Source organism: Lycorma delicatula, chromosome 5, assembly GCF_047948215.1.
Source record: "Lycorma delicatula isolate Av1 chromosome 5, ASM4794821v1, whole genome shotgun sequence".
In the NCBI taxonomy this organism is placed as follows: Eukaryota; Metazoa; Arthropoda; class Insecta; order Hemiptera; family Fulgoridae; genus Lycorma; species Lycorma delicatula.
In genome coordinates this window covers 171045544-171067492 of record NC_134459.1, presented here as the reverse complement: position 1 = coordinate 171067492, position 21949 = coordinate 171045544, and the positions used below count along the sequence as shown (strand labels likewise).

The 21949-nt window shown below is 32.2% G+C and overlaps 1 protein-coding gene and 1 pseudogene across 3 annotated transcripts in view; one reads left to right on the top strand and one right to left on the bottom strand.

The window, feature by feature from the left end:
• Polr2H (DNA-directed RNA polymerases I, II, and III subunit Rpb8) overlaps positions 1 to 21949 on the bottom strand; it is a 657278-nt gene that overhangs the window by 571027 nt on the left and 64302 nt on the right. The window lies entirely within an intron of this gene.
• On the top strand, positions 4303 to 4421 carry LOC142325877 (5S ribosomal RNA; annotated as a pseudogene).

The following is a 21949-nucleotide window of genomic DNA, read 5'->3' as shown; positions in this document are numbered from 1 at the left end:
CCTGCTATTTTGTTATACTTACTTTTATTTTATTTACTTATTTGACAATTTATTGTACACGTCAGTAAACAAAAAATGCACAAATTACAAAAAATACGCAGGTACAAAAGGCGAGGCTTATTCCTAAAAGAAATTTCTTCCAACCCACCTGCGATAAATATATATTTATGTTGTAATAAGTATATTTGTAATGTTTGCGTGTAGTAGGTACGTATTAAAAATTAAATACTGAACAGAGCCATTATTAGAGACTTCCCTAAAAGAACAGAATCAAACATTTTGGCTGCAGGCAGAAATACCAGAAAAATATCCTGGACTGTGGGGAATTGCGAGAAAGCTTTTGATAGCGTTTCCCTCGTCATATCTTGTCGAAAAAAGTTTTAGTGTCGTTACAAACCTTTTATCAAAAAAAAAGGAGCAGATTCAATAACACAGAACGGGGAGATTTGCGCTTATCCCTAACAAAACTGAAGCCAAATATTGATAATTTGTTGTCAATCCATCAAGTACATCCCTCCCATTAAAATTGTAACTATTTTGTGATTGTCATTGTAGAAGTTACATTACGTATTTAATGTTTAATTTTAATTATAATATGACAATTTTATTATATTACATTGCAATACGATAACAATAATAATTAATAGCGTAATGATTACATATTTGAATAAATGCAACACGAAAAAATATAATATTTTTCTTTTGCTTTTTATCACTCTGAATGGGAAGTTTTCTAAATAAAATAAGTGAGAATCGATTGCTTTCTTGTGCTGTGAGTAGATGTCAAAAATGTAAAGTCGGATGAAAGCATTTTTTTGATCGGCCAACTTTACTTTTTTGACATCCACTCACAGCACAGTCGATCAAAAATTAACCAGTCAATTCTCACTTTTTTTTCGGAAGCTGTTAGTTCGTGGAACTCAGCCGTAACGCAAATTTTCATAGTTAGATCTAATCTTCACATTTTCCGTCGACTGGAAATACGGTAGAAATGTAGCTGCAATGGGTCCATCGGAACCAGCAAAATTTTGAAAGTGGTCTATGAGAAAAATAAGTTTGGGAACCTCTGCTATAGTTCTTGATGAAAATGTTGACAGTGTGCAATCTTAAGAAGATGCTTAAACCGATCTAAACGAAATTTAATCGGGATGATTTGCTGATAATATTTTTTCGCTTTTCCTTGATCAATTTTCATCATTCAAAAAAAAAAAGAATTTTTACATATGAAGTAATCAATCTTGGACACCTAATAATAGTATCGCGAGACGTCGCCCGCCAGAACACGCCCGGAGGGCCTAGATGCGGATGCGTGCCATACGCACGCCTTGCCTAAGGAAGTGCCCTGCTTTGAAGTGTTAAACAAATTATGAATGTTTGTAAGAGGCTCAAATCGTACAAGAATACGTAGGTTTTTCACGTTTGGGGCTATAAAAAATAAGATACGAAAATAAAGAATAAACATGGAAGATAAAAAACAGAATAAAAATCAGAAATAGGAGCTAACCAAAAGTAACCGTAAAAATAGTTATTAAAAGATTCAACGATACAAACGCAAATACAGACTGAGCCACGAAAACGTAGCCCCGCCTACGTGCACAGTAACCTAAGTAAGATCTATATTAAGAATTACAGTAGATCTAGGGATCGATATTAAGAACTTTTCCACGCCGATGTCCTGTGTGCAAACTTATGATGTTAATGTTCCCTATTCTGGTGGGGATAGTTTTTCGTGGCTCACCTATATACATGCGTAGTATTATTTAAGTATATTAACTAAGCACCGGTATGGTCCTCCATTGACTAATAGTAGGTTGCGATTCCATGGTTGTACTATCATCATCATCATCACTCGAAGCACCAGACAGATAGTTCGCCAAACTTTCGCGCCCAACCCTCCTCGGGTCCCTATTCAACGAAACACGTTTCCTGGACGGTACATTACAATCTCCAATAAAATATGGCCCCTCGTTTACTGCATCTGCCTAAGGCAGCTATCGTACAAGAAGTAAGCGTGCATAAACAGAAACGAAACTAGAAACCGTAAAAAGTAAATAAAGAAGTAAGCAAAAGGTAATAAACAAAGAACGCTCCTTAGCAACGGGGCGGTGGAACGAAAAGATCCTCGAAAATTAAAATCGGAGAGAAAAAAAAATTAATAACTAACGAGAATTAACTTCCAAAACTTATAAAGGGTGTAAAACAGAACGAAATACAATACAACACAAAACAACTTTCAGGTAAAATCTACAACCACAGGACTATCACAAAAATATGTAATATGAAAAAATATCAAAAGTTATTAATGAAATAAAATTTTATGTACTTTTCATTTTAAAAACATGTGTATATGTAATTTAATAGGCGTACAAGGAATAGGCGGCGTACATGTGGTGTTCACATCAGATTTTTTAAGTTTAATAATATTTTACGGCAGATGCATGTATGCCCTTCTTAAGAATGAAACGGGTTAGGTAATAGTTACTACTTACTTATTCGTAATTATTTAACAATAAGTAACAAGTAACAGCGTGGGGTATTATTTTGTATTTTATTTATGTATATGAATAGTAAATATGAGAAAATACACTTCGTTATCGTTGTTGTTTTTAACATTTTCGTACAGTACACGACTATATCAGACCCCCGATGTTCAGTATATTAAATAATTTTTTTTCTTTTTCATAACTGTGTTTGATAAAAATATCGCGAATGAGAAACTTCTCTCTACTCTTTGAAAGAGTAAAAAAAAATTTCAATAAATGTCTGAAAAAAAAGATACGAAAGTAGTCACCAGCAGGTAAAACATATAAAACAGCAAAATAAAACAGTAATTTTGAAATCGATCTGAAATATATATTAATAAACACACACACCTATATGTAAACTTGGAAAGCTTATATATATATATATATATATATATATATATATATATATATATAAAATTCTACTCATAGACGTTAAGTAAGGAATGCTGAACAAAAAACGTTCTGAAACCTAATAAATAAAGTGTAAGGGGGGGGGGATAAGCACACTTGAATGCAACTGATGATATTCGTAGTTAATCTTTCAACCAAAAATAATCAGATAATTATAAAAAGATTTCCATACGAAATTAATGATTAATTACAAACCTTTAAATAAAATAGACGAAACGGTTACATCTTTAAAAATAGTTCCCATTAATAAAATGAATAAAATTGAATAAATAAAATAGCGGATTCATGATTTTTTATTCAAAACTGTAGAAAAAAAAAATTAAAAGGTATCTCCATCTAATACACTCGGCAAAAATCCTATCTTTCAAAGAGATAAAAAGATGTAATGCAAGCTTTCAGTATGAATAAATTATTATTTAGGTTACCGATTTTACTTTAAGAAGCTTACGTATAATCAAACTCAATGAGTACATAAAACTTCATTTTAAATAATGTTTAATAATTAAAATCAGCATTGTAAGTTAATTACATGATTATGCTGTCAAAATAGTACTGTTTAATACTGCACATACCCTCACCGGAATGCATGTCGATAAAAAAAAAAATATATATATATAAATACTAGCATCACTGTCGCGGCTTCGCCCGCGCAGTAGGATTAATTGCGTTTTCCAACGAGGTCGGGGGATATTTAGCAGGTCAGGGCTCGCTTCCAGTCTAGCCAGGGGGGTCTGCCCCTAGTCGGCTCTGTATTCATTAAACTCATTGTGAGGAGAAGAATAATAATGAAAAATAAAAATTAAAGCCTATTCAATTTATAAAAAATATCAGTGTATCGTAATTTTTTCACAGCAACAGTTTGGTGACTAAAAGAACCAACGGTATTTAGGTTTCCCGTCGCGGCTTCGCTCGCGAAATATAATCAGAATTACAGACGTAAATTACAACCACAAAGTTCCAAATATAATAAAGAACTTGTTGTTACAATGTTTCTACAAATAATGACTATGATTTTAACAGTGCGTATAAATTACTTTAATTTGACTATTTATGTTTTTATCCTTCTAAGTGATGTTTTTATAACAGAAATTTTATGGTACCGTTTACTATATGGTATATGTATTGTGTACGATATGTTACATTGTCTTTGTATATGATTTATAGTATACCAGAAAAACGGAGGGCCTACGGCCCCCGCGAAAATGATACACATGATTTCGTTAAATGTTTTTACCAATTTAACTAAATAACGTTCATCAATTTAGCTTACTAACATCAACAAAAACTTTTACATTGAAAATCTTCAAAATCCTGAACATATTTAGCTGTTTCTTGAGATATGATTTTTTATCTCAGCTGTAATTCCGCCAACGGCGACACCACGTTGAATACACCGGTGCTCGTCTGATCACCGAAGTTAAACAACGTCGGGAACGGTTAGTACTTGGATGGGTGACCGCTTGGGAATACCGCGTGCTGTTGGCATTTCATTTTTTTTTAAACCCACCGGGTTGGTCTAGTGGTGAACGCGTCTTCCCAAATCAGCTGATTTGGAAGTCGAGAGTTCCAGCGTTCTGTCCTAGTAAGTCCTTGTAAAGTCAGTTACTTTTACACGGATTTGAATACTAGATCGTGGATACCGGTGTTTTTTGGTGGTTGGGTTTCAATTAACCACACATCTCAGGTATGGTCGAACTGAGAGTGTACAATACTACACTCCATTCACACTCAGTATATCATCCTCTGAAGTATTATCTAAACGGTAATTACCGAAGGCTAAACAGGAAAAAGAAAGATAAGCTGTAATTCCAATGTTTCAATTTTTCATCCACAAAACACAATGTAATATTAGATAAATCGTTTCTATCAATAAGTATAAACCGTTCGAGTCGTATTAATCGTTCGTGCGCTGGGCGCAGCCGCTCTGCACCATAGCAGCTAAAATAAAAATGTGGGCACATACGACTAACAAATCTACGCATCATTTTTTTTATAGAAAAGAACATATTAATATTTTTAAGAAACTAACCGGTCAGGGCTCGCTTCGCTCGTCCGACCGTCTAGCCAGGGGGCTCTGCCCCCTTAGATTCTCGACGCGTTCATATCCTCATGTTTGTGAGAATATTAAATATTTTACAAAAATATTTTAAGAAAAGAAATATTAGTGTGCAGAGAATATTTTTCTGGACATTTTGGTGTTTTTATGTTTACAAAAGACTTAAGGAGCGAATAGATATAGAATTTAATAGTTTTTAGTGTTTAACGCTAGCCATATTAATAACAGGGTCTTGGGGACGCCGTCTTCTTCGTTTACTGTTGTGTGTGTTCGTGTGAGGTTATGTTAGTTGCCGGCCAATAGCAGCAGCTGGACTAGCTGCTGCTATTGGCCTACAACGGACCACGTGGTGGGCCGGCCGGATGCGCGCCAACGACTCTCTCCCGCTAAGTAAAGAATCCTTTTTTTACTACTAAATGTCAACTTATAAATCTCTTTCTTTAATTAATAAATAATAAGTAAATAAATATACAAATATAAAACATAAATAAAAATAATTTACGCTTAGAGATTAAATTAGATAATATGTAAATTAATTTCCAACGGACTGCTTCTAGCGGGAGAGAGTCGGACAGAGTCGCCATACGTAGCCGCCCGGCGCACGCCATGTGTCCGCTCTGCGCCAATAGCAGCTAAAATAAAAATGTGAGCACATACAACAAACAAATCCACGCATCATCTTTTCTTATAGTGATTTTGGTTTCCTATAAATTATTTCTTTTTTACTTTGAGTGATATTTAATTAATATTGTTTTACATGTAAATTATGATTTTGATAAGATTTTTTATTTAATTCTCTTATGTTTAACAGTACTCTCGGCTTAAGAATTTACTTTTGAAAGCAGCTTGATGTGTATGATTGGAAAGGATTTACAGTATCTAAATTTTTAGCTTTTTATTATATCTGTATTATCTATCATATAGTATTGTACCTATTCAAGCGAATTCAATAAAATAAATACTAATACTTTTTTCTATCTTCGTCCTAGAAATAATAACACAAACTAATAGTAAAATCCAGCTTAAATAATAATAATTTGCTGTCCTTACGTTAATTACGTATTATCGATATTTTATGTAAAAAATTCGGTGGAAAACTAGGTGATTAAAATGATAAAAAAAAGCACAATCGAAATACTTTAATTAAAAACCTTATTGTTACAAACGACGATCTGAATTCAATCAGTCCTTTCATTAATATTGTGAAAGTAACAACAAAAAATACCTTTTATAAACCGTTATATATTATTCACTTTAACGAATAAATAACATTTTTTTAAAATCATTCTTTTTTTCAAGGAAAAAAGATGAACACAAAAAATGAGAATTCATAGAACTGTGACATTTATTATTACTATTTTATTTTTAAACAATAATAATCCGATATAAATTCAACCTCGGTCTATTCTAAAACATATGGCATTTCCGCTTGCTTGAACATCGTCCAATGACAAAATTGTTTTTGTCACGCTTGGCTATTTTATTCGACCCCCGCTACCGCTAGTACGTAAGTTAACTAGAATTACAAATTCAACAGTATTACAAATTCGTTAAAAATAAAACGATTACTTCATATTACTAATTCAATTATAATAATCGATCATTTTACAACGGATTACAACAGAATTTAAAATACGAGTATTATATAAAAGACTTTCCAGTGACGACGCGAAGACTTCCATCAAAGACGACGTGAAGCCTTCTGCGATCGAATTTTGATACACTTTCTCAATATTGAACGAAATGCGGTCAGCACAATGAATGTATATTAAAAATCCCACACATTTTCTGTTATTAGGAAGATTTTGATGTATTCAGTCTCAAGAAATCGGGATAGTTCTTTGAAATATTTAACTCTGCGTAATACGAGTTATTAGAAGACCCGAGTATATTCAAACACATCTCGGGCTAAAGTCGCACATTTTGTAAAGCTACCAGATAGAGATAGAGACAAACAGAAGCGTAGTTTTCACCGAACCAGACTAACAAGGGTGCAGAAACTCTTTATATTCTCTTACACTCTTAGCACGGATCCGATAAGCATAAAGCCAAAATCAGTAAAACATCTTGAAAGAAAGGATCACGGATTTTTCTGTCCGTTTAAGACGATCTAACCGTAGCGGGATCACGATACGGGACTATTCCGTATATGTGCCGATCAGATAGCGGATACCTCTCCTGCCCGCAATCTTTGGGAACTCGATGTGCTGATCCAAAAGTATACGTAGAACAATCTAAATATACACTCTTATAAATTTATTTTCCTCCAGATACTAAAAAAAAAATCACTAAGAAAATTCTTTGGCCGTTCCAAAATAACGTAGCAACTGGTGCTACACATACCGTTAAGCACATTTCCATTTGGGAGTCGGTCCACCTTACGAAATGTGGGATAACATTACACTCAAAAATGTTCAAATGTGTGTGTGTGTGTGTAAATATAAGACCTCCCAAACAGTGTAGTAAGGTATTAAATTACGAAAAAGATATAGCCAAGCCCGTGAAGTGACAAAATAAACAATCTGGTTCATAAAACTACCCGACTAAATATGTGTTGGGGAAAAAAATAAAGGAAAAAACTAGTCCAGGCATTTCTAAAATGATTGCAAGGGTAGCGATTGAAACAGTTTACATATATTATCCCCACCACAAATTCATGAATACGTGTCAGCCCTCTTCTAGGATATGTAGAGCAAACTAACCGATTAAGAATTAGAAAAAAATCAACGATAAAGATCTAAAATAACTGGCTTTACTAGGACGTAAAGCCAGTTATTTTTACACGGATTTGAATACTAGATCGTAGATACCGGTGTTCTTTGGTGGTTGGGTTTCAATTAACCACACATCTCAGGAATAGTCGAACTGAGAATGTACAAGACTACACTTCATTCACGCTCATACATATCATACTCATTCATCCTCTGAAGTATATTATCTAAACGGTAGTTACCGGAGGCTAAAAACAGGAAAAAGAAAGGAGTAATGCAATATCAATGTGTTGCTGCATATCCAAGTTATTTCGTAGGCGTATATATATATATATATATATATATATATATATATATATATATATATATATATAAAATATATACAACACCCACGGTTTTATTTATATACATAACGGTAGCACCAATAATTATAAAAAGTATATTTAATATACAAGTTATTAATTACGACTAATTATAATGTACCAGACCATATATGCACAAAAATGTTTTAATTGAATAATTTGAAAATATAAAGGAAATTGTTGGTAGCTCGGAAATCAAAAAGTCAAACTGATCCTAGTTTACTGGAACTGGGAGCATCCGATAGAGTACGGTACATCTTTTAATAAAAATATTTCATACTCTAAAGTCTAAATTAGTTACTTAAAATTTAACTACGAAATTATTTACAAGTGAAATAATAGCACATTACAAATAATATAGATAAAGTTCGTACAAAATAAGTATCAATTAATCCTCATTAAAACAAATAAATAAAAAAGAGACTGTATAATTTGTTATAGATAACTTATTTATCACAAATATTCATTATCTTAATATTAATCGCACATATAACTTAACTAAATAAAACTTATAATTCCAGAAGCTTTCGATCGTATAATTAAGTTCATCCAAAATGCTTTCAATTGGTCATTTTCAACACATTAAAAAACGAATACATACAGAAATATTAATAATCTGTACTTAATTTATTCTTTATAAAAGATTTATCGTCACACATATCGAAGAATTATGTCCAAATAAAAGCGAGTACTAAGGGAACGGGTCAATAAATACCTGTAGAAAGTAATTTAATAATCATTATCGGTAACGAGAAAAAGATTTTACAATAATTTTATAACAATTTAATAACGTATTAACGGGTTTGTCAAAAGACTAGTAAATAAAACACAAGGAATTAACTTCATCGCTAATATCAGGGACCAGCCTAAGGACAGAACACCTCATGATGATGAAAAGAAGGGAAGAAAACTTAACAATTCTTAATTATTAACATTGTCACGTTAAAAAAAAATAAAGCAATAAAATAAGAAAACTCTTTTTAAACGCGTAAAACGATTAATCTTTTAAATATACAAAAAATGTTAATCTTTTTTATTATAAAAGATTGATACTCAACCGTACCAATTTTTTATAACGGTATAACAATAACAATGTTATACCGTTATTTAGGAATAAAATAAAACATTTATTTTAATAAAATAAACTGGCTTGTATTCAAACAAAATGTAATACGGCGCAAGATGCTAACGCTTGACACAGATGTTACCGTTTTAAGACGGCCCCGACTGTAACCGTTTGCTCATTAGCATCGGATTTTAGAAATATTGCGATAAAGAAAATTCACTTAATTTGTATAGTACACAAAAGTTGTCCGTATACTATATATTGTTTTATTAATTCTCAAAATAATGCACGATAAAATAAAATAATAATATAAATACTAACGGCAAAAGAGGAAAAATAAGGGATTTAGAAAAAAAAAATAGCTTCAAATTTTATAAAATATATAGGTAGTGCAGCAAGATTATGTGATTTTTCAGTGGGAAAAATAAAACGTTGAGATTAACAACAGGAACGAACCTTCAAACAACACTGCTAATGAATTAAACTATAACAGGCGCACAACTTTTGCTTTGTTTCCCCTTACATTCCCGAGCCGGCCATCCAATTAATTATACTTGACTCGGGGACGTGTCCTTGCGACTCTAAGAGAGCCTCCCCATTCACCGGTTATCATCCCGTTACAGCAGGTCAGCCCCCCTGCGGTTCCGGATCCTTTAATTGCCTGCCTCTAATCCCCGACGAAAAAAATCAGGCCCGGTTATGCCGTTCCCAGGCCCCCCCCGCTGGAGACCGGGTCTCGGTCTTTCCTTTTGCAAACCTCAAACCGACGGCGCACGAGCCGAAGCGTATCTGGGAACCAACACCGCCGGCCGGGTCTCGGTCTTTTCATTAATCGAAACCTAACGGACCCCAGGAGTCCCCGCTCCATCACGGAAACTCACACACCGGGGCATGTGAGCCCTCAGGAACGGGGCTGTCCGTCCTGCCCCGCTATAAACTACAACCCTCAGTATCCCAGTCGTCTTTGCATCATCTTCTTTTATTCTGAGAACGGCTTTTGCAAATATTGCAAAATTATGCCAGTTCCCGGACTTAGCCAAGAGCTGCTCCGGTCGGGTATGTATCAGTCCTGCATTTATACGATGTTCCTCCCATCGCCTGCACACGAAAATAGTGTGTTCGGCACCGTCAACCGCATCGCAGTAACAGCAGACGGGTGACTCTCTCCTGCCAAACCTATGCAGGCATTGTTCAAACGCACCATGTCCCGACATGAGTTGCGTTGTGTGGTAATCTAATTCGCCATGAAAGCGATCTAGCCAAGCATCCAGGTCCGGGATAATTCTTCTGGTCCATTCGGCCACTGCTGAACCCGCCCGTACCACCTTCCATTGTTCCCGTATTATAGAATTGGTCTCATCTTTGAAAAAATAAAAAATAAAAGGCGAACAAACAGAGAGAGAATTTCATATTTTATTAAATATCATCAGACAATAAAATATGACCTAAGTAGAAAAGGTGAAAAAAAAAATAATCACGCGAATTAATTAAGAAGAATCTGCAAGCCTTGATCGAACGTGACAAACATTTTCAGTCGATTATAACTTCGTATTAAAATACAAATATGGATATTTATTAATATAATACTTTTAACAACCACGGAAGCGAAAATATTTATAAATTATTTAAAAAAAAAAAATTAATTATGATTAAACTGCTAAACCATAAAAAATAAATTTCGCTAAAAAAATAAAAAAGTTTAAAAAATATGTAACTCAAAAGAAGACATATAATAAACTTGAAATAGACTTTAAAAAATGTAATATACTTTCATTGTTCCTTATAAATACAAACATTTTTTGAAGTCAGCGCCAAATTTAAGACGACTACTAATAACTTATAATCTGTAATTTCTCACAGATTTCTAAAAGTTCAACTATTTAAACAAAAATAAAAAAAATCTTATTTTCTACTTTTACTTCTTTGTACGAAGTAAAGGAACTGTGATCGCGAAAAATTTCGGTTTTCAGATTTCAACGAAAATATCCATTTTGACCATCCCTGAATCCATTTTTACTACTTTCGGGGTGACGTCTGTACGTACGAAACTCGCATAACTCAAAAAACAATTAGCCGTAGAATATTGAAATTTTGGATTTAGGACTGTTGTAACATCTAGTTGTGCAACTTCCCTTTTGACTACAATTGACTGGATCCAAAAAAAGTCCAAAATCCCCAAAAATTTAAATTTTGGACTTTCTCTTAACTGCAGTAATAAGCCCTCATTGAAAGCTTTTCAACGATATAACATAAACCGTACTTATTTTCATCGTTTCCAAAGTTATAACCAAATAAAATTTTAAATAATGAAATATGTGCCACTTACAAGGGGAAGTGGCGCATCGGTTCGAATGCGACTTCATTTCCTTTTTTAAACTTTTTTTTTAAATTTAAATATATTGATTTATTAATAATTATTAACCTGTGATTGTAAAAAAGGTTTACAATAAATAATAATTCAAGAGTAACAGTAAAAAAAAATCAGAAGTTATTAGTGAAATAAAATTCTACGTATTTTTAAAAATGTGTATATGTAATTTAATAGGCGTACAAGGAAGTCATGTAGCGTAAACATCAGGTTTTCTTTTACGGCAGTAAATCGGTTTTATCATTTTACAAGTTATTAGTTTTGTTTAAAATTTCGATAGGAGAAACAAACAAATCGTACCTCTATGGAAAAAATGAAAACGCGAGAAATGTGTTTCGATAAAAACAAGAAAAGTAATGCGAAGAACCCACCGGTACCCGGCAGAAGATGAGGCTTTCTTAAAGCAGTTAATAAATATTATTTTTAGTTAGACATACAGTTCTGGAACCTGTTCAAAAACCTTATAAAACCATCAAATTTACCCCTTATCTTAAAAAATTCCAAGAATTTCAGTACGACTTAATTTTACTCTCGGAGAAAAAAAATAGGACAACATTTTTCGCAAGCTATAACTTGAAAACAAAGTAAAAACGTTCTAAACTCGTATTTATAATGAATTTTTTTCATTATTTTCACTTGTAGAACAAGTCCTGAAATTCTTTTCTGTTTTTACGAGACGCCTACCTTTAATAATCTAAATGACGGTGACAAAAAATACGAAGATAAGCAAATAAATCCGATCGACTATGCAGAAATGTTTAACTTCCACATAATTTACACGTAAACAATCATAAACGCCATCACCAAAAGACGTTTATTTTATGAAATAGGAAATAAAATCATGAAAATCGGTTCAGCCGATGAGGAATTTGCATGTATGTAGAAAAAAATATATATATGTACAGATCTAAGAACCTTTTAAGCGTTTAAATCTGTTAAAAAGCATTTCATATCGCAAAACATAAACTGTAATTTTGGGTCACCTGTTCATTGCTTTAATGAATAAAGAGATATACCGATCGGAACGAGAGCTAACCAAACAGATTATCTCAATAACGACAAAACAATAAAAAAGGATTTGTACGTCATTAATTGTTCACAACCACAAAAATCGCTAACGGAATTAAAAACAGGAATTATGCGCACGAATAATAAACGAATACAAGTACATACGGTGTAAACATCTACTTACAACGAATTAACTTCCCAACGTTATTTTAATTGTGCATTAAATTTTAATAACCTAGAGCCATAAAAAATACATCATATTTAAAAATAAATAAAAGAAATCAGTTTTATATTAAGTCTGTTGCGTTTAAATAAATTATCAAAAGTTTAACGGTATTTCAAACAAACTACTTTGGTATAATGTTTTATAAGCTACAGTGCGTAGGGGCCTACCGTATCGATCTCTCTTTATAAAAAATGAAACGGATTTATCTCCCCCAAAACTCAATAAAAGTAATAATAATAAATGCACAAACATAAACAGGAAGAAAACGAATAAATTTCTTTTTTTTTCATTTTTACATTAATTATTTTAACAAAAAAAAATGACAAGAAAGAAAAAATAACACTTTGCAATTTATTTAAATATTTCACTGTGCTTTATTATTTATTTAAGACTGTCCACCTCCATGGCTATAACTTGGGATATATGTGTGCGATCAACAGGTAAAATATATATATATATATATATATATAATATATACACACACATGCTATTATACGAAACCCACAGTATTTTTATTTTTTAAGAACTAAAATAAAACTGAATTAAAAATTAGATAATTTGACAAAGTCCGTTTTCTTGAATTTATTAAACCAAAATAGGATAAAGGCAATAAGTTCTGCTCGGTATTTGTAAGCGATCCCTACATGACCAACATTGACATTATATATAGAAAGAGAGAGAAATAGAGAGAGAGAGAGAGAGAGAGAGAGAGAGAAAGAGAGAGAGAGAGATTAGAGATTGAGGAAAAGAAAGGAAGCCTACTGAAAAGTATTTCGAAACTAATTTTTTTTAAAACAAATCAATATTCTATAAATATCAGGAATTATTGGAAATATTTAGGAAAGGGTTTTACAGAAAAATACTATTATAAAAAAAAACATAAAACCCAAAAACCCTTTACTTTCGAGTAAACGGCCATTATAGCGTAAAAGTATAACTAGCGATTCAAATTTTGTAAATACGTAGCTAATATTATGAAAAAATTATGAAAAAACTGAATGAGAAACGATAAAAACAGTACAAATCGTAGTTTTAATAATTTCTCAATAAAAGTTTCAAGGTTACATTGAAAGCGGAAATAAAAAAAAAGTCAATTTTTATATTTAGCATTGAATAACCGTCAAACTTCCGAGAAATTAAATGTTACTCCTTCTAAATAAAGAAGAAAATTAAATTTTCAATAACTTTACGTAAATTAAGAGATTCATTCAAATCGTGCATTTTTTAATGTTTTTTAATTAAAAAAAAATATTTTAAAATTTTTATCGTTTTTCAGTTCATTTTATTTAAATGATTTAACTCCTAAAACCTATATTTAAAAGATCCATCTAGGAAAAAAACTAGAAGTAAAATGTGGTATTCAGTAATTTAATTTATAAATGTAAAAAAAAAACCGGAAACCGTGGATATCGACCATTATGGATAATAAAAATTACAACCAAAGGTTCGATTTTTACAAAATCTAAAAAGGAAATCTATGATGGAATCTGTTACGATTTTGAAAAATTTTACAAAGTACAATCATAAAGTAAAAAGCAAACCGAAATAGCTTTTATTTTCAGAGTTCTTAAATAGATTCCTTAACCAAGTCTAACTATTTTTTTTTTTAATCCCAAATTCCATACATAATCTCATTACAAAAATCCAATCATAAAGATAAACAGCAGCTAATAGACCACATAAACAAAATATATCTGCATGTGAAATTCTCTGTCTCACTTTTTCTCTATCTATTTATATAAATGTATTTAAAGTATCACCACCCTTCAACGAATTGTTTGGTTCCCGTACAATTCTTAGAACAGGCAGGTTTTCTCTAAAGGAGTGTAAGCCTCGCCAAATATGTCTATTTAGCGTACGAAGAAAAAGCAATTAATCTCAGCATACGTTTAAGCCGATCTATACAAAAACAATGATTAATAATTTGCTGCCACCCAGGGTAACGAAACCTCGACGATCTCCCAAGAGACTTCGGGCGGGGTGGATGCCCACCACCAGAAAGGGGTGTGACGTTACTCTGTCGGGTGAGGTTGTTTGTCTCATTTACACAGTCTCTCTGCGGGTGGATCGTCCCTTTTCTTTATGTGTGATCCTTTTTTTAACCGGTAATATTTTAAGTTAGCGATCAGACCTGTATAAAAGATACAGATGGATTACTTTTTTTTAATCGCAGAGTCCTCCGTACTGTGCGGTTTGACGGGACACGGAGGAGACGAAAATTTAAAATTATAAAACTCTTCTTACAGGTCGAGTCTAATTACAATAAGATATAAACGTAACAGGACGAAATATTCCAAATTATTTATTTATTTTAATACATCAAAAAATATTTTATACCGCAATTAAAAATTAATCGTTGAAAAAAAAATTGGTAATTTTAAATAAGAAAGGCAGCAGGATAAAATAGAAAATTAACAAGCGACAACAAATTGTTAAATTATCATATCGATTTGATACGGTACGGACATCGAATTCATAATCCATTCGCATAATCGTTAAAAAATTATGTACATACACCAATATATTAAACGTTTACCATAAAATAATAAGCTAAAACATGAATTAAATACAATGTTGCAAGATAAAATTAATTTAACTTCTGTTGAACATATTTAACATTGTTAATTTATTTATATATATACACACACACGAGTATATATATTAGCTTTCAGATTCCCTACATCGACGTGCTTTAATGTCAGAAAAACAGTTAATGAAAATAATAATGAGAAATGATTTTTACTATTGATAAAACCATTATTATTAGCACCTGAAGGCATTTATAATAGAAATGATAATTAATGTACGGAAAATACAAAGAATATTTATCATATAAATTACGTAAGGTAATAAAAAGTGAAGAATGAGGTAATTTTTAATAACAAAATATCGTCGTACATATATAACTTCAAAGAACAAATCGGCTGAATGTAAAATGAATACAACAAAAATAAACTAAAACAAACATAAGTAACAAGTATTAAACTGACATAAGAGAGTACAGTCACTCGGTAAACGCTACAATATTAATAATATCTATTCGCAAACACAAGCAAGAGGGGGCTCCTGCAAGGTGGTTGCCCTACACAATCATATTATACTTACATTATTATCGGAGCAAAACATAAAACTCCTTTACGCTTCGTTAGCGCATTATATATATATATATATATATATATATATATATACACACACACACACACAGACAAATTAGGCTATCTATTAACCAGCGCGTGGTAATTATATCTTACAAGTGCGTTGTTATAAAAAAAAAAAAAAATAGTAGCAGATAACAACAGCTCTACCTGGACGAATTTTACTTTTTCGAAAAATTTAGTATCTAAAAAAGAAAAATCACATGTAACAAAGAACGCTTCTAGGATTAAATCCCTAATTATTATTATTATTTTTTTGAAATTACTACCCTTTTTAACTTTATATAATTACTGTTTAAACAATAAAATTAATTTGCAATCGGTTAACAAATGACCGCGTCAAAACTTACCAGATTGTTTTTTCAATCTATTCTCTTCACTAATAGAAGTACGATTAATACGTTTGGGCGATACGTTCGTTTGTACCCCAATGAATAGCGATACTAATTCCCATTAAATAAATAATCTATCAAAGGAAAATTTACTTCATTAAACTGTTTAAACAAAGATTGTCTAAATCCTATAAGTATAAAAAAAAAGCCGGCAAATGATTGCACCGGCTTTGCCGTTGACAAATTTTTTATTTTAATAACAAAGAAAAAATTAAAATTCTTAGGGAGAACTTTTCCATCCCGGTTATCAACTCCCTTGACCAAATGACAGTTTTTATCATCAAAATTACACTGTATTCAAAGTATAATTGCTAAAAAACAAAAATTGGGTTTCATTTGACCACCTGCTCGACAACAACCTCATAACCCAGAACTTGAAAAGTGAATAAAGTATCAGAAATTATAAAAAAAATTAAACATATTTAAATTCTTAACGGATCCCAAGGGATCCCTTTTGTAAAACGTTCCCACCTTGTATACATTAATACTAAATAGTTGGATTTTCAACCTTGAAAATTGAAGTTTAAATAGTGATATTTTAAGTACGAGTCCCATTCAGTCTTCTAGTTTTTGAGTTTTTATTTGTTGGAGTAAATAATTACTCCAACAAATAAAAAATTGTTATAAGTCGGCCCAGTTTGGTTCAACGTTATTCAACAAAGCTATAAGAAAAAAAGTACTAAAAACACAGAATATGGCGACCACGATGCCACCCTCCTTATCCGTAGAGTAGAAAACCAGGCCAAAACTGGGATATATATTTATCATGTTGCGGGTCCGACATGTGATTTCCTGAGAATATTTGGATAGGAAATTTACGATCACCCACCATATAGTCCGGACTTACCTCCTTCTGATTACCATTTGTTGGAAAATTTAAAGAATATTTGAGTCGTAAGCAATTCGCGGGTGACGATGAACTTAAAAATGCTGTTAATCAGTGGCTAAATAGACTGGCGACAGAAGAATACGACGAGGGTGTATTGAAACTGATGTATCACTGTAATAAATGTCTTAATTCATGTGCGAATATATAGAGAAGTAGTATAAGGTATGTAGTTTAAGAGAAACAAAAATATTTTTATGAAGTTTTCAGAAAAAATTTTTTTACAATGATACTAAAGATAACCTCTTGTACTTTTATTAAAATAAATTACAATTTTCTATACCACCATATACAAAATAATAAATTAAAAAAAAAAAACAGAAGAAAACTACCCCTCCCTCTTTATTTAATATTATTTAAAATCATCAATGCCTCATATGTAGCAATTTTTTGAGCATTTTTCGAAGAATTTATGTTGAGCCATTTCGGAGATATTAAGCAAAATAAAAACCACCACATGTACTGTAAGTACACATACATCTTACGCAAATTTCTATAATTTTTTTTGTATTTTTCGAACAAAGCAGGGTCTTAAAACGTTGACGTTTGAAAAATCCCCGAGGCCCAAGATTTTTGCCGATTAAACTTTCCCTTAATAGCACTGCTACTGCAGCAGCAATATAGTAACTATTGCCGGGAAAGTAAAATTATTTGAAAAGAGAATTTTATCAGACTTACTCTACACACACAGGTTGTTTCTTTTTAAGCGTCCCACCATCGAAATCTAATGGGAAGTTAAAAACTTTTACAAAATAAAAAACTATCCAAGTCGATCTCAATTTGGTGAAAGAGTAACTCTTGATCACAAATGAAAAAAACCGTTCGGCTTGAGTTGAGAACTCCTCTTTTTTTTAAACTAAATTTTCTTGAAATATTTAATACCAAAAAAGCCCCTAGTTATTTTTCAGGATGTAAAAATTCCTGATCAGAATCATATTTTTGCTATAATTATATTATATAATTATACATATATTTTTATATAATGGATTTCTGTTCTTTTCATTCTATTTACTGTATTTCCCATAAGCAAAAAGGTCGCCGAGACAAATACAACCTGTCAATAAACGTAAAAACGAAACGTTTGAATAGTTTTAAAAAAATGGATTTCACATAATTAATTGAAAAAATAAGAACACATTAAGAATAAGAGCCTTGATGTGTTGTAATATATCTGGCTCAATTAAATAAAGATGAAGGGAAACATACGACAAATAGTAGAGTAATTAAAATAATTAGTAGAATATTTAAACTAATCAACATATAAAATAAGTAACAAGCGCTAAGTTACAGTATATTCACATATACGACGTGGTATCGTAACGTTTTAATTATTAATAAAAAATAACAGATATCGAATAAAATTTATTCAACATATTAACTGATCCGTATGACATTATGTTGTAAATTACACCTATTAATGTTAATCTGTTTGGTTCCAGGAAGCCGTAGATCAAAGTAACCCGCAGTATGGAGAAGATAGAGGTTCGCAGTTTGATTAAATTCCTTAATTTGAAAGGTTCAGTGCCAGACATATCCACGATGAAATTATGGCTATTTAAGGAAATGATAGCCCGTTGTATGACACTGTTATGAGGTGGAAAAGGAATTTTCATATTGGCCACATGTCCCTCACAGACGATCCAAGAAGTAGAAGGCCATTCACTCACGGACGATGCTGTCACAGTGAAGAAAGTAGAGGACTTTATCCTATTACACCTAAGAGCAACCATGTAAATGATCATAAATAAAACTGACCTTAATCACGGCAGTATTTGGAAAATTATTAATAAAGAACTGCAAATGTCAAACGTGTCAGCACTCTCGGTTCCACGATTACAGACTCCTTTTCAGAAGCAAACACGGCAAAATCTGTGAACGGAGATGTTGAATCTTTTGGAGCAAAACGAAGAGAATTTTTTTGTCGCCTGGCAACTATGGATGATTCTTGGATCTATCAATATGATCCAGAGATCATATAGGTGGAGCAAGGAATGGAATCACAGCGGCTCAACTCCCCCAAAGAGGGTTATGGTGCAGAGGTCTGCGGGAAGATGTTTTTTATTTTTTGGGGCTGTCGTGGAGTCATCTTAACAGACTATCTGGAGAAGGGTCAGACCTTCACTAGTGCCGATACTGCACACTACTGAACATACTGCGTGATGCTCTGATCAAGAAACGGCGCGGTATGATCACCAAAGGTGTCCGTCTTCTTGCCAACAATGCACTTGCTCGCTCAACTCAAGATCCGTTTGTGGAATCAAAGTGATGTGGCTTTGAAATTTTGCTACATCCACCCTATTCTACCGATCTCGCCACAAGCATTTTTTTTCTTATACCCATAACTTAGAGGTCAAGGGGAAAATTGGCCACTTATAATCGGCGAGTCAATGTGGCGTGAACCGCACTGTCGGACCGTGCGGCAGTTCCTTGATGCCGTTGCTTTGTTCAATCGGTGTCAGCAGTTTAAGGGATATAAGACTACTACCGCTTGTTGTAGGAATCTACCGTCGAGAAATGGCTGGCCATCGATCAAATATAGCTCCAAGCCTATAATATGGTGGACAGGTACTTGCTGGCATTCAGCGATCTAGGCGTGGCAGCAAATTGCTGTCCTTGACGGAATATATTTTTATTTATTGACTAGTCGTATATTTTAGTATGTAGACGTAGTGCGCCTAACCATTTTAGTGATATATGACAAGTGAGCGGTGGGACACGCAAGCGAGTGGTGTAGGGCACCACGCTTATTCCGCTCACGCAGTTAGGTAAGCTCTAGGAGCTAATTAGGATATTGGTCGCTAACCCGTTTTGAGGAACAGTAGCCGTTTGTGGTACGGACATTCGGTCTTATGCTTTAGGATGACCGAATGGGGTGGTGGTGGGAGAAATGCTAGACAAACTAAACAAATTCCCAGAACTCAAAAAACCATTGCGGGGTCGGAGACTTGACAACACAAATGACGTCATTCAAGAAGTGGAACAATGGATTTCGACGCAATCTGCTGGATTCTACAATGGCGGCTTTCGAAAGGTCAAGAAACGCTGGAAGAAATGTATAACTCAGGGTGGTGAGTATATAAAGTCTTAAGAATAACAAATTAAGTTTCTCTCGATTATTTTTTTAATAATAATTAAAACTTTACGATACCCCGTCGTATATATTCATAAAATCTAAACATCATAGCCTAATAATCAACAGAAGGATTAAACTTAGAATGGTATTACAATTGGAGTTCTAATAATGCAGAAAATCAACTCTGAAATCTGTTAAAAGTATCCATTGTACTGCTGCTACGGTGATTATGTCATAGCGAAAACATTATTCGGGAAGTGTCGCCAAAGAGTAAATTAATTGCCGATACGATAATTTATTTGATAAAAATTGCCATCTTTTCGTTTACACTACGTAATTATCATTTAAGATTGTGTTTACTAATATTATTTCAAGGTCTAAGTAGTTGCACCTATTATAATTTTTCTATTCAGATAAATATTGCTAGAGAATAAATTATACAATTAATAATTACAAAATCCACTTACCAACAATTCTTTTATATATACGTTCACGTTCAAGCGCTTTCAGAGTAAAATTCCATCATCAGGAATTTAAAAAATGTATGTAACACTCTTAATAAAATTATAACGTAAAATAATATACATATTACCAATAATTTAGAAAATTACCATATACATTTTAACAATAATAAATTAATAAACGAACTAACAAGATTTGATAATGATATATTGTATAAGCAAGTACCAAATAATAATTATAGAGCGAGTTGACCATACCGTTCCAATTACATTTTACCATAACGGTGGAGACATTCATAATGACAGGACGTTACGTCGACCTAATTGTAAACTGACAACCAGTAATATTTTATTACGTTACATAAACAAATTTACATGACGAAGAAGTTTTAGTTTTATTACGATTATAATACACATTTTTTAAGTTCCTGATGATGGAATTTTATTCTTAAAGCGCTTGAACGTATATATAAAACAATTGTTGGTTAGTGGGTTTTTTAAATATTAATTATATAATCATACCAACGGGCCATTTTCGATAAAATTATAATAAATTATACTTTCTTCTCGCTGTTTGATATCTTTAAAACTATACAATTACTTAGCTTTTTTGATAAAATTTCATTCATTTACATAAATATATACGTCAATATACACACACACACACAGAATCAAAAAGGACTTCACAACTTTAAAAGCGTATAAAGATTTATTTAAAATTCTTACAGATTAGGTTGAGGTCTCATTTCATACCAAAACACTTTAAGTTTTGACTTTCGTAATTCCTTAGTCGAATTCGGCCACCGGCGCTATCACAGAGTTGTTAAAAATTGATACATTTACTAGAGCGGAAATAGGTAGAAAATACTAATGTTTTTTTTTTTTTAAGATTCTTTGAGGAAACCTTTTTTTATTTTTAAACGCCTTGAAAAAGAAAAATCACGAAACATTAAAACAACATAAGACATATTAATAACTTAAAAATATATAAAGAAAAGAAAAAGAATATAATTATATTATATACTGTACAATATAAATATGTACGATTGAGTAAAAGCAGTATAATATCGCGTTCCAAGATTTTTATTAATACCGCTGTTATTTAAGTCGTTCAAGGTTAATCATGACCAATTTTTTTGTTTTTATTATAATAAAAATGATTATACGATGTAGAGCCATATTAATCTATAAATACAAATCAGAATGTTTGTGTGTTTATTGTTCCTAACGATCTAAAATGTTTTTATTG